At 40.0% G+C, this 12,339-nt stretch overlaps 1 pseudogene; it reads left to right on the forward strand.

The window, feature by feature from the left end:
- The first annotated feature begins 501 nt into the window (after positions 1-501).
- Positions 502-2,074, forward strand: LOC110193912 (adenylate kinase isoenzyme 6 pseudogene; annotated as a pseudogene).
- Positions 2,075-12,339: the final 10,265 nt, after the last annotated feature.

Here is a 12,339-nt window from a genome sequence, read left to right on the forward strand (position 1 = left end):
TTGTATGGTCATTAGCAGTCTATTCTGGGATTGGAGTCAGATAAGCGCACAGGACGTGCATGCACTATACTTGAGCACAGCATGGGCTATATGTCATTTTAACTTGAGAAAGAGTTCCTGTTATTTTACTATATAAGTAAGTGCTTTGCTAAAAATAAGCGGGGTTGCTTCCATCTTGTCTCCCGCCTCATCAATGCACATTCGAGATAGAAGGTTAAGCTGGTCTTATTCCTTCAAAGTTAGGATCCTGGCTCTAGTGGCAAGCTGAGTTAGCTGTGCACAGCACTCCTTCCTTTCCTCCCTTCTTTGTTATCAGACTTACATTTATTATTTGTTTCCTTGTTAGGTTTGGGTGTTTCTTGGAGGTCTGCAGCATTCTACACCTTCTCACTTTACCGCAGCCAGGGAGGGAAGAGCTGCATGAACTGGAACCACTTAACGGAATGTCAGTGTATGCTCCACATTGGGGAGCAGAGCAGAGCCTTTCCATTATATGTCATCATGCTTTTCCAGAAGAAGCCTCTTCCATGTGGGATTGCATCAGCCAAACACACTGTATCTGCTCACCAGCCCCTCCCCCTACATAAGTTCTAAATTGTTCTTTATTCTCTGTTTCTCTTCCCATAAAATTCCTGTGGTCAACCCAGAAATGTGAATTTTCTGTATGTACTTTGCTCCCCCAGTCAGAGCGTGCAAATGGGGACAGTTTTTGCTCTTTGACTTCACAGAATTCAACTGGCAAGCAAGCAACTTTAAGAATTCCCATGTCAGTGGCAGCAGCTGCTGTGGGGCTAGGTGAGCTAGGTTAGTTTGGTTTATTATGAAACTTCTGGGACTATTGAGTCTAGACTATTAAGCCTATTGTTGTAATCCAGGTGAGTCTCATTAAGTCCGCAATACCAGAGAGAGGGAGAAGGAAAGAAGAAATGAGAACACAGCTATAGGCTCCATTCCAAGCCCCTGGCAGCCCTAGGCAGCCCCCCAACTAAATGTTCTTCATTCAACCGAAGGAAGGGGACAGAGATAGAGACACAAAGAGGATGCAAGAATACTTCACCTAGAATAACAATATTTTAGAGAGTGTATAAATATATAGTATATAAAGAAGAAATATGAGAGGACCATCCGAATCCCTCCCTTCTTGGAGGTGGGAGCTTCACAGATGCTGCATGTTGCATATATTTTCAGTCTTATTGATTGTACTGATTTTTCCTCTTTTTTTTCTTTTAAAAATACTATTTTTATTTGAGATGACTGTCTAGGAAGGTGAGGGTGAGGTCTCCTAGGGAAATTATAATGATAAAAACATCAGTGAAAGTTCATTTTTTTAAAGTTCTGGACTTGATTTATCTGATGAGAGGGAGAGATGAGATATGTGTGCTGATACCCATTTTAGGGCCACTGGCAGCACTTCCTGCCTTACTTTTCTCACAGATCAACTTTGCTTCTCCCCTGATGTTTTGGGAAGGTTGGAGGTACATAAAAGACAGATGATCTGCTTCTAAAAGACCTTAGTTTCCTCTCTGCTTGCTGCTCCCTCGTGGAGAGCAGGCGACTGGCGCTGAGCCAGCACCCAACATCCTGTTCACAGGTATACCAGGGGCTGGAAAGACCACACTAGGTAAAGAATTTGCATCAAGAACAGTACTGACATACATTGATGTAGGTGATTCAGCACAAGAAGGACAGTTATATGATGGTTTTGATGAAGACTATGAATGTTCCATTATGGATGAAGACAGAGTAGTTGATGAGTTAGAAAATAAAATGAAAGAAGGTGGAGTTTTTGTTGATTACCATGGCTGTAACTTCTCCCCTAAATGATAGTTTCATATAGTTTTGTGCTTCAAACAGATAATTCTGTATTATATACAAGACTTGAAAAGAGGGGATACAGTGTAAAGAAATTACAGGACAATATTCAGTGAAATTTTCCAAATTCTTTATGAAGAAGCCATGGCCTCCTACAACCATGAAAGTATGCTGACTCCCCAGAAATGTACCAGAAGAGCTAAAGAATAATTTAGATCAGATAATGAAATGGATTGAGCAATGGATAAAAGATAACAATTGAACCTTGAGGGCAAAGCATAGACTTTCAAGGTTTTCCGCATATTGGTTAAAGATTTTCTTGAAGATTTATCCTACCTCATGCAGTAGAAATTAAGACAACATACACCAAACTTTACTATCCAGGTTTATGTTGTAAAAGTATCAGGTGGACAATATATAAAGCTGAGTTATGACTAAATTAATTTTTTTCTCCATGAGAAAACTGAAAACCCCCAAATACAACGAATGAGATATTGAAGACTTTTTAAGTTCAGGAATATTCAGCGTTTTCATTTATTTTGATTAACTGCTAAAGAATAAGCAAATTTGAGAAAACAGGTGGAAATCTTTAATACTTGACATGAAAAAAGAAAATGAAGGCTAGGAAGAATTGCTGACTTATAAATAAAAGAGTAAGGATAAAGTTATAAACATTACATTAAGTGTTCTATTGGTGGTGAATTGCTGCTGTTTTTTTTTTAATCTTGGAAGTTGGTTAATAAATTAGTTACAAAGTAAATGGTGAGATCTTTGAGAAAATAGCATTTTTTTTAGTACAAGAGTTCACTGAGCTCTTTCGCCTATAAAATCACTGCTGATCCTAGCACTGATAAATGTCTCTGCAGAAGAGTAAGCCGATCACATTTTCCATAAAAAGAAGGGCAATGGCAAAGTCTTCTGTGCACCCATGGAAACTGTAAATATTAATTTATTGGTCGACTAATTTCAGTCTTGCTAAGTTTAATGAAAATTCATGTGATAATCCTTTGCTACCATATAGGTAGTGGTAATTTTTAGATAAAATTTTAAAATATAGTGATTGTGTATTTCATGAAAAAAAAATAAAAAAAACTTAGTTTCCTTTAAGGCAACAGGTACCAGTCATTTCCTATGTAAAGTCCTTCCCAAATCCCCTTACATGATGTTGCTCTCTCTCTCTCTCTTCTCAAATTATCTTGCATTTACTTATCTATTAACATGTATCCTATGGGGGGTGGGAGACAGGAATTGATTTTCCCTTTCTTTAAATCTTTGAATTTCTATGTCTTGCATATGGTAGCCATTTTATAAGTGATGGTTGAATTGAACTGGAATACCCACTAATACTAAATGTCGAAAGGTTTTTAAAAGTATGAAATTCTTCAATTAACCTAATGTGATTATAGGATATTTGCCCTTGGATGAAGATTAACTGAAACCACACATTTGTTCACCTGGGGTAGTCATCTCTCACAGGACACAAACTGTGAGAGTGGGTATCCCGAAGGGGTTAAATAAGATTTGTGTAACGAGGAATTTTACTTCATTGTCTTGGCCTTTTGAATCTCTCACAGTGCTGGCAATTTAGAAAGAGAACTAAGCTAAGCATATTCTGAGCCCTTCCTACATAATAGGAACTTACCTGGAGCTGTGCTAATTCCCTCTGGGATGGATAACATAATAAGAAGATGATGGTTCTAACTTTGGTAGATTATAGGCTCCATTCCAAGCTCTATTGCTACTGTCGCCCTTCCTCCTGTGTTGGGACTGCCACCTCTGCTCTCTCCTTGGTATTCTGCTCCTTCCTACAGAGGGCTTGTATAACTCTGCCCAATCCAGTCCAAACCTGATGATAGTCTGATCTTTTCCTGAGGGGCTGATCAGAGGAACAGATTCTTAGCGAGAATCTAAACTGTTGCCATCACTCATAGAAAAATTCGTCTGAACCCATCCAAACACATATTAGTGGAGCAGCCCAGCATCAATCATCTCACAACTAAGGTGTCATCACTGGCGGACATCTTCCAACACTGAATTGAATAATATTAATTAGCTATATGACAGTTCACATCATGCAGCTATTTGGAGGTTCATTTCATAGGTAACATAGCCTGGTGGGCCAGAGACAGCAGGGCGTGGTGGAAAGTCCACTGAATTTGGATTATTAAACAGAGTCCCAGCACTGGAATTCATGTATGGCTTGGACAAACCACTTCTTTGGGCCTCGGTTTCCTCACCTATAAAATAGGAGGGGGGACTTGAACTAGGCAATTTCTAAGACCTATTCTAGTTCTACAACTATGGTTATTAGAAATCAGTCACTCTTCTCTGTGTAATTCAGGCAAGTAACATCAGCCCATAAATTTTTTTCAAATTCAAGGTCTCTCTTTAATGTTATGTGATGCAACTCTAGATTTACACAAAGGTTTAGACAACACAATGTGCTTGTGTGTGTGTGTGTGTGCGCATGTGCACATGTGTGTGTGAGTTTGTGCATGTAAAACATTAGCTCTATTTACAATACCTCTGCAGCCCCGCTTGAAACCTGTGTTGAAGTGGGTTGGCCTTCCAATTCTGGGAATGGAGAGAATAAAAACATAGTCATACATTTATACATACATACACATCAGGAAGTCAGAGATGTCTGAGTTAAGTTCAAAAAAAGAGATAATGACTGGATATGCAGAATTGAGAGTCATTTGCATATAGTTGAATCTACTAGGAGCTGATTAGAACATCAAAAGAGAGGGTACAGAAAGAGAAGAGGATTGGGCCTAAGATAGATCACTGAGGTATGGATGAAGATCCTACAAGGAGTCTGAAAAGGATTGGTTGGATGGGAAGAAGGGAACCATGACAGAGCAGTATCACAAAAATCCAGGGAATGAAGAATACCCAGAAAGAGGTGGCCAAAAGTTTCAAACACTGCAGTAAGGCCAAGATGGAAGCAAAATGACAATAAGCTATTGGATTTAGCAACATAAGGTAGGGTGTGTGATTCCATTCCCCCCTTCACTATGCCTCCATACTTTTCCTGCCCCAGATTCAACTAATGCAACCACAAAATGTAGTCACATGGAAATCACACACACGAGGTTTTAAATGTGTCAGCATGATGATTCCTTTATGGGGTGTAATTTGATTGGATCAAGAAAGGAACAGCAATATTGACTACCCAAACAAGCTAACCATGCCTCTGAGGGCTTTAAATAGCCAGAAGAATTTTAACAGTCAAGCAGTAGATCAGCCCAGCAGTGAAATAGTCCAGGAGTGGAATATTCCAGAGTCCTCACTAAATATTATTGAATATCGTTCCCCTGTTATGGCTAAGTAAACCTTTTTGTTAACTGTTAACTGATCTACTAGTGTCTCACTTTATGCCAGTTCCAAATCTGCAACCTACAATAGGAGGCAATGAAAGGCTTTCTTTCTCTCTCCTCCTCCTCCTCCTCCCTCCACACTCCCATTGACCATGTCAACCGAAAGATAAGACAGTGCATCCAGCCAGGTCCAGAGAGACTGGAACAATAGAAGGCAATGTATCTAGCCAATAGTACAGTGAGACACTGAGGATAGACTTGGATATGGACAGCCGGTCACTAAAGGAGGAAGCAGTGTCATAGACCATAATAACCTCATACCAGGGGAGAATACTAGCTATGAACTTAAGAAAGGAACAGATCCTGAGAGCCTAGGTAAATAACTAGCCCAAGCAGAGATGCATCCAGAGGGAGCTAGGTGAGGACTCTCTCCAAAAAGGAGAAAGGACTTCCAGTACCAGGAGTTGTGAGTTACCCTGTTGTCACACCTGCTCCCCACATTATGCCTCACTATCATTATACTTTAAGTTTGAGTCCACTCCTCCCATGGTGTTACTGTATTTATGGCAAAGTACAACCCAGACTTTGGGGGAAATGTCTTTGTAATACCTGTTCTTACTCTACCTTCTGAGTAAATGCTTTGGCTGATGATTCTCAAATTTACTTATCCAGTCCTAACTTCTTGCTGACCTCTCTTACATCTACACCTATTGGACACCTCAAACTGGATATCCCATAGACATCTTACACTCATTTCCCCTCCCTTCTCCAAACCCTTCCAAACATCTTTATTACTGTTGACTATGCCACCCTCCTCTGAGGCACCCAGGCTCTCAACCTTGGTGTCATCCTTGATTCCTCACTCTCTCACCACCATCCTCCATAAGATCTATTGCCAAGGTCTGTTGATTTTACCCAATCCCCCTTAATTCTAGTGCCTTCCCTCTGTTGATTATTTCCAATTTATTCTACTATAGTTCGTTTGTACATACTTTGTTTTCATGTTATCTCTATTAGACTATGAGCTCCTTGAAAGTAGGGATTATCTTTTCAGATGAAGAAATTAAAGCTATCTATAGTTATATGAAGAAATGCTTTAAATCACTATTGATTAGAGAAATGCAAATCAAAACAATTTTGACAGGCCACATCACACCTATCAGGTTGGCAAAATAGGAAAATTATAAATGTTGGAGAAGATGTAGGAAAATTGGAACACTGACGGAGTTGTGAACTTATCCAACAATTCTGGAGAGCAATTTGGAGCTATGCCCAAAGAGCTATAAAAATGTGCATACCCTTTGACCCAGTAATACCACTTCTAGGTCTGTATCGTAAAGAGATCATAAAAATAGGGAAAGGACCCACATGTACAAACATATTTATATTAGCTCTCCTTGTGACGGCCAAGAATTGGAAATTGAGGGGATGTCCATCAATTGGGGAGTGGCTGAAGAAGTTTTAGTATGTGAATGTAATGGAATACTATTGTTCTATAAGAAATGATGAGCAGGAGGACTTCAGAAAAACCTAGAAAGACTTACATGAACTGATGCTGAGTGAAGTGAGCAGAATCAGGAGAACATTGTACACAGTAACAGCAACATTGTGCAATGACCAACTGTGATGGACTTAATTCTGCTCAGCAAAGCAAAGCAAAGATTCATGATGGAAAATGCTATCCACATCTAGAGAAAGAACTATGGAGTCTAAATGCAGATCGAAGCATACTATTCTCTCTCTGTTTTTGTTTCTTCTTTCTTGTGGTCTTTCACTTTGGTTCTAATTCTTCTTTACAACATGACTAATGTGGAAATATGTTTAATGTGAATGTATATGTATAGCCCATAGCAGATTGCATGCTGTCTTGGGGAGGGGGGAGGAGAGGGAGAGGAAGAAAATTTAGAACTCAAAATCTTAGGGAAGTGAATGTTGAAAACTAAAAATAAATAAATTTTTAAAAAATAAAAAAGGAAGTAGGGATTGTCTTTTGTTTTTCATTGTATCCCCTGTACTTAGCATAGTGCCTGGTACATAGTAGATGCTTAATAAATGTTTATTGACTGACAGACTAAAGGCTAATTGAATCAACTGGCTGTTAATAGGAAGCATACCAGTGGGGACTCCTGAGCTCTAGTGTTAGAAGTGTATAATGATGTGTGTTGTCCACAAAACCCCACAAGATTAACTCTAGAACTCTGAAAGTAGTTGTAGTTGTTTCTATGGGGACCCAACTTAAGAACCCAAGTATAAATTGGAGAAATGATACTAGAAAGGGTGCTACAGCAATAAAAAGATCATTGATGACCTTCAAGGGAGTAATTTGAGTAGTATATCGAAAATGAAAGCCAAATTATGAGAGGCTGAGAATATTGTAGAAGATGAAAAAGCAGGCTGTAAAGGGAAAGAGAGATAAAAGGTTATGGCATGAAGGGATGATTGGCTTTTATGATCCAACTGTAGATTGGAAAGGGACTTTAGAGGCCACTAAATGTACAACCTCTTCATCTTAAAAATGAAGAAATTGAGGCAAAGAGAGGTTAAGTGACTTGCTCTGGGTCACTAAATCTTTGGGAGGATTTGAACTCAGGTCTTTCTGCCTCCAGGTCCAGAGTCCTAGCTGTTATGCTACATGTTCTGGGCATGTTATAGACAATAGGAAAGGAGTCAGTGGATATAGAGAGGTTGAAAATTAAGGAGAGAGGGGATGATTAAAGGGACTAACTTCTGCTGGAAATGAGAAGGGATAGAATCAAGAGCGCAGTGAGGAGCTGGCTTTTTCAAGAAGGGCCACCTTGGGGCAACTAGGTGGCTCAATGGATAAAGCACCATCTCTGGAGTCAGGAGTTCGAGTCCAGTCTGAGACACATGATACTTACTAGCTGTGTGACCCTAGGAAAGGCACTTAATCCCAATTGCCTCATCCCGCAGAAAAAAGATTAAGTGGCAAGAAGGGCCACCTTATCCCCGAGACTAGAACAAAGGAAGAGGAAATGGGGGTAATGTAGGGACAGATAAATATCAATGACACTCAAAATGATATAAGAGGTAGGTAAGATACAATGGAGGAAACAAAAATGAAGGAAACAGAAGTGTCAGGTTACAACATAGCATAACTTACATTTTATTCTGTCCATTTGGAGTTAGGTGGAAGAATGGGGCTTGATGGGTCAGGGCTAAAATCACTCAGGCTTCATGTTCACTTTCTTTCCTTAGACTGTCATTCCCCAGAAGAAGGTAACATTAGGAACAACTGAGAAAAAGAGATAGATAAAAGGCAACTGTAATAGTCTGTAGAGCACAAACAAGAACTACCTGAACTTTAGAGGAAGGCTCCTGAGCTGCTGCTTCTACGTGAAAATCAGGTGTCAAGGGAGGATCTTAAAACCCTCTACTTCTTCAGGCCGAACAGTTTCTTCCTTGAGAATTCTCAATAATAACTCTCAATCTCTGTGTCTCTGTCTCTCTCTTTTTCTCATGTTCATCCCCATGCCCCCCTACCTCCACAACTGGAAAAATTAGCACAATCTGGTTCATTTTAATTCACTCCTAGGGCCATTCTACCATGTTCTGAAACAAAACAAAACAAGGCACCCAAAGCTTTGAGCATGGAACATTTAATTTTGATGGTGATGAACTGACTCCAAATCATGTACAGAACATAGATAGGGTTAGTATCTTAGCCCCAATCAGCGAATACAGTTGGGATCACCAACTGGCCACCAGTCCAGTTGAATAACTTTAGTCCTTCTTCCTCTTTCCCCACCTGTTCTGGTCCCCACACTCTCCTTAATAGAAATTCACAAAGGCAGTGAGAAGAGTAAATGCCTCATGCAGGTGTAGTCTTTCCACCTCCAAGGCACCAGGTTATCTCTTTCCTACTCGATTTTGTCTGGGTTCCCAATTTCTTACAGATAGATAGACAAGCTCGTTTTCCCTACAGGATGCTTCCATGGCTCCAGACTTAATTACTCATGACTTGTTTTCTCTCTTCTACCTTACACTGTCTTCCATTCACTGGACCCTAGCTTGACATCTTCCTGCTAAGTACCTTCTACCCACAACATGCTGGAGAATGTAATCTTCTCTTATCATTGCTATTATAATCCTGGACCCATGTTTTTTTAAATTTGTTTTGTTTTTGTGGTTGTGGTTGCGGTTGTATTTTTTTTTAAGAAGAATTACCCTGGAAATGAGGTCCTTGAACAGATAGAAATTTACCAGAGTTTCCTACATGCTCATGACTTTGACCCTGATGTACTTCTGAAGAGAGTATCAATGATGAAGAGCCTGGACATCTCGATATTGCCAAGGCAGGACTACATTCCAGACTGATCAAGCAAAGATATGAGTAATGGCTGGTGGCCATCATCTGGCGTGTGGACTTCAGTAGAAGTCATGGATTACAGCATATTGGAAAAGTGAGATTAGCCACAAGTAGAGTTAATAGATCATGCAGGAGGAAACCTTGTTTGGGACAGTTCTCTTTTCCCTTTCTCCATTCTTGGCTGAGTGGGTCACATTCTATATACCAGGACAAACTAATCCTTGTCATTGATGAAGGGAGGGAAGAAAAGTCCATTTTTCCCCCTCCCAATCATTGTAACCCAGATGCCTCGCATTCAAATTTTCACTTTTGCCCACTGTTATTTGAGGTTGCTATACAAACATTTGATGGCCATCAGACAGAGTTAGTGATCCCTCCCTCCTTCCTCCAAATTTCTGATGTTCATGGAACTGGATTTTCAGAGCTCTGAAGCATCTCAGTATCAGCACTAGTGAACTTTCTCTGATTATTTCCAGTCTTGGTGGTTTCCAAGGTCCCTGCTATGAATTTCTGGCCACACTTCTGACTTCTGTGAGGTTTTCTGTGGGAGGTGACAGGGTTCTGATCTTGTTACCTCTGGACCCAGAAACCTGACACACTACACATTTACATGTCTCTGGTTCATTTCTGGTCTCCTTGAGTTGGTCTCTGGCTTGTTGGCCTAAGCTGGAGTAGGGTTTTGATGAGAGCCTCCTTTCCTATTGTGTATAATTTTTTGGTTAACTTTTTGTGTAGTTGTGAAGTGGAAGAATTGGCTTACTATAGTTTTCCATTAGATTTCTTTATCAGTTTTCAGATAATATTTAGGTTTTTGCTGAAGTAGGTTTGTGGGAGCTGGGTTGTATGCCCCTATTCAAGTATTCATCTTGGTTGTGAGTTTTCCGTTCTACCACTATGTCCACAAAGTTTTCCACCTTCTGTTTATCCTCCTTTTTTTCTGTTTAAAGATTTTCATTTAAAAAAAAATCTACTTCACTTCATCTAGGTATTCTTGTAGTCTTTGGAGACAAACTATTCTTTTCTCCAGAGCTTTCCTTGACTTTCTTGTGGAGTTACTCTCTTCTCCTTGGTTTATCTCTTGGGTTTCTTTTAATTCTTATTATTGCTTTTAAAAATGTATTCAGCAATTTATTCTATTTTCTTATCCTTCAAGTCTTAGTTTCTGGACAGTGACTTTACACTTGGGCCAGACTTTGCTAACGCAGTATTTGCTCCAATATTTTTGGATGGGGTAGCTGGTCCTGTCCACTCTGTAATTTGGAAGCTATTGCCTCTGCTGTGCTGGATGTGGTGGCTAACATTCAGACCTGTCCTCTTGAGGAATTCCTTGATTCTGGCTCAGTCTCCTGATGGCTTAACTCACATTCTAGTCTTGGCCCATTCCTGTTTCCTTGCAAGATTCTGAACTATGAACAGCCTCTGTCCCTCACTGTGGCCATGACAGGCCCCAACCAGATGCTGATTGTGCCGGCAGCAGGCCTATCCCAAACGCCAGGTTCTTTTCTTCTCGGTGCTGTCCTGATCTTGTATTCTGCCATGACTCTAGTGCTGGTTGTTTGGATGCTGTGCTGCCTGGGTACTGGTCTGGCCTTGTCTCCTGCTGTGACTCTAGTTCAGGCTTTCTGGATGCTAGTGTTTTTGCCTCTTCTGGTTTGTCTCCACTTAAAGCATGCCAAACCTTCTGACAATCTTCCCAAGCAGTGCTGGACTTGAAGGAGGAGCTTAGAGTCAGTTCTCTTGGTTTTGTACTGTTTTTTTCATTGTCATTTCTTTGGGAGCTCTTTTAGAATTTTACTGCAGCATCTGAGGGAGGTATGGGCTTTTTTAGGTCCTGTCATGTTACCATCTTAACTGGAAGTCTTCCAGTTCAGGCTTAGTAGACGCAGCAATAGTTTTAATAAGATCTATGATCATCAGCCCAAAGCACAGACCAGTTCAGGTACAGGTACAGATAAGTCAATAGGTTGCAAAAGAGCTAGGATTATTCAATCAGTGACCAGACTGATTTAAGATGTATGGAGGGACAGCTTAGGATATCCTCAAGGACATATACTAAAGCTAAAGTTTACTCATGTATTGTATGCCTTGTATGCATTTGCACATGTTAATTAATGCGCATGTTAATGCTGCATTATTGAATATGCTTATGTTTTTTATGTTTATTTGATTTTGTGCTAGTCATATGACTATTATAACTGCACTATGATAATTGTGAATACTTTTGCTATTGTGTATATATTGCCGCATATTTTGGGTTTTTTTGTAAGCTTACTGATTTTGCTTTACTCTTACAGTTATTTATGTTTGTTTTTATTTTATGTATATGCATGCCATGTTGTGACATGTGCATGTGTTATATCCTGCAAGTAATTTAGACTAGTTGTCCCTGAAGCAGGTTGTCAGGTGATGGTTTGCATTGTGCTGTCTAATGCATGTACTGTTGATGTATAACTTCTGTGAATGGCACCCTAAGGTAATTATATGGAACACTGGGTTAATCATCATTGTTCTGTTAAGTGCTGGTGTTCATTTTCATGTTATACTGTGTAATTCAAGTGTACTACGGCTGATTTTTCAAGGGATGGCAAAATTTCAAACCCTGGGGAAGAATGTTATCAGGCATTCAGACTTTTTCAGTGGGCGGGGAAATGTTTGGGGACCAAGCAGCAAGACTTTCTGAGAATTGTAGTTCTAATGGACAATGTGAGTTCCTCCTCTCTCTCATCTGAAGGGATAAGAATCACAAAACTAAGTGAAGAATGTGGGACTGAATGCAGAAGTTCTAATGAGGGGAGAGAGAAAGAGTGAGAGAAAGAGAGAGAAGGGAAGGGAAGGGAAGGGAAGGGAAGGGAAGGGAAGGGAAGGGAAGGGAAGGGAAGG

The sequence above is a fragment of the Phascolarctos cinereus genome, unplaced genomic scaffold (assembly GCF_003287225.1).
Source record: "Phascolarctos cinereus isolate Bilbo 61053 unplaced genomic scaffold, phaCin_HiC Scaffold_5;HRSCAF=322, whole genome shotgun sequence".
Taxonomy (NCBI): Eukaryota; Metazoa; Chordata; class Mammalia; order Diprotodontia; family Phascolarctidae; genus Phascolarctos; species Phascolarctos cinereus.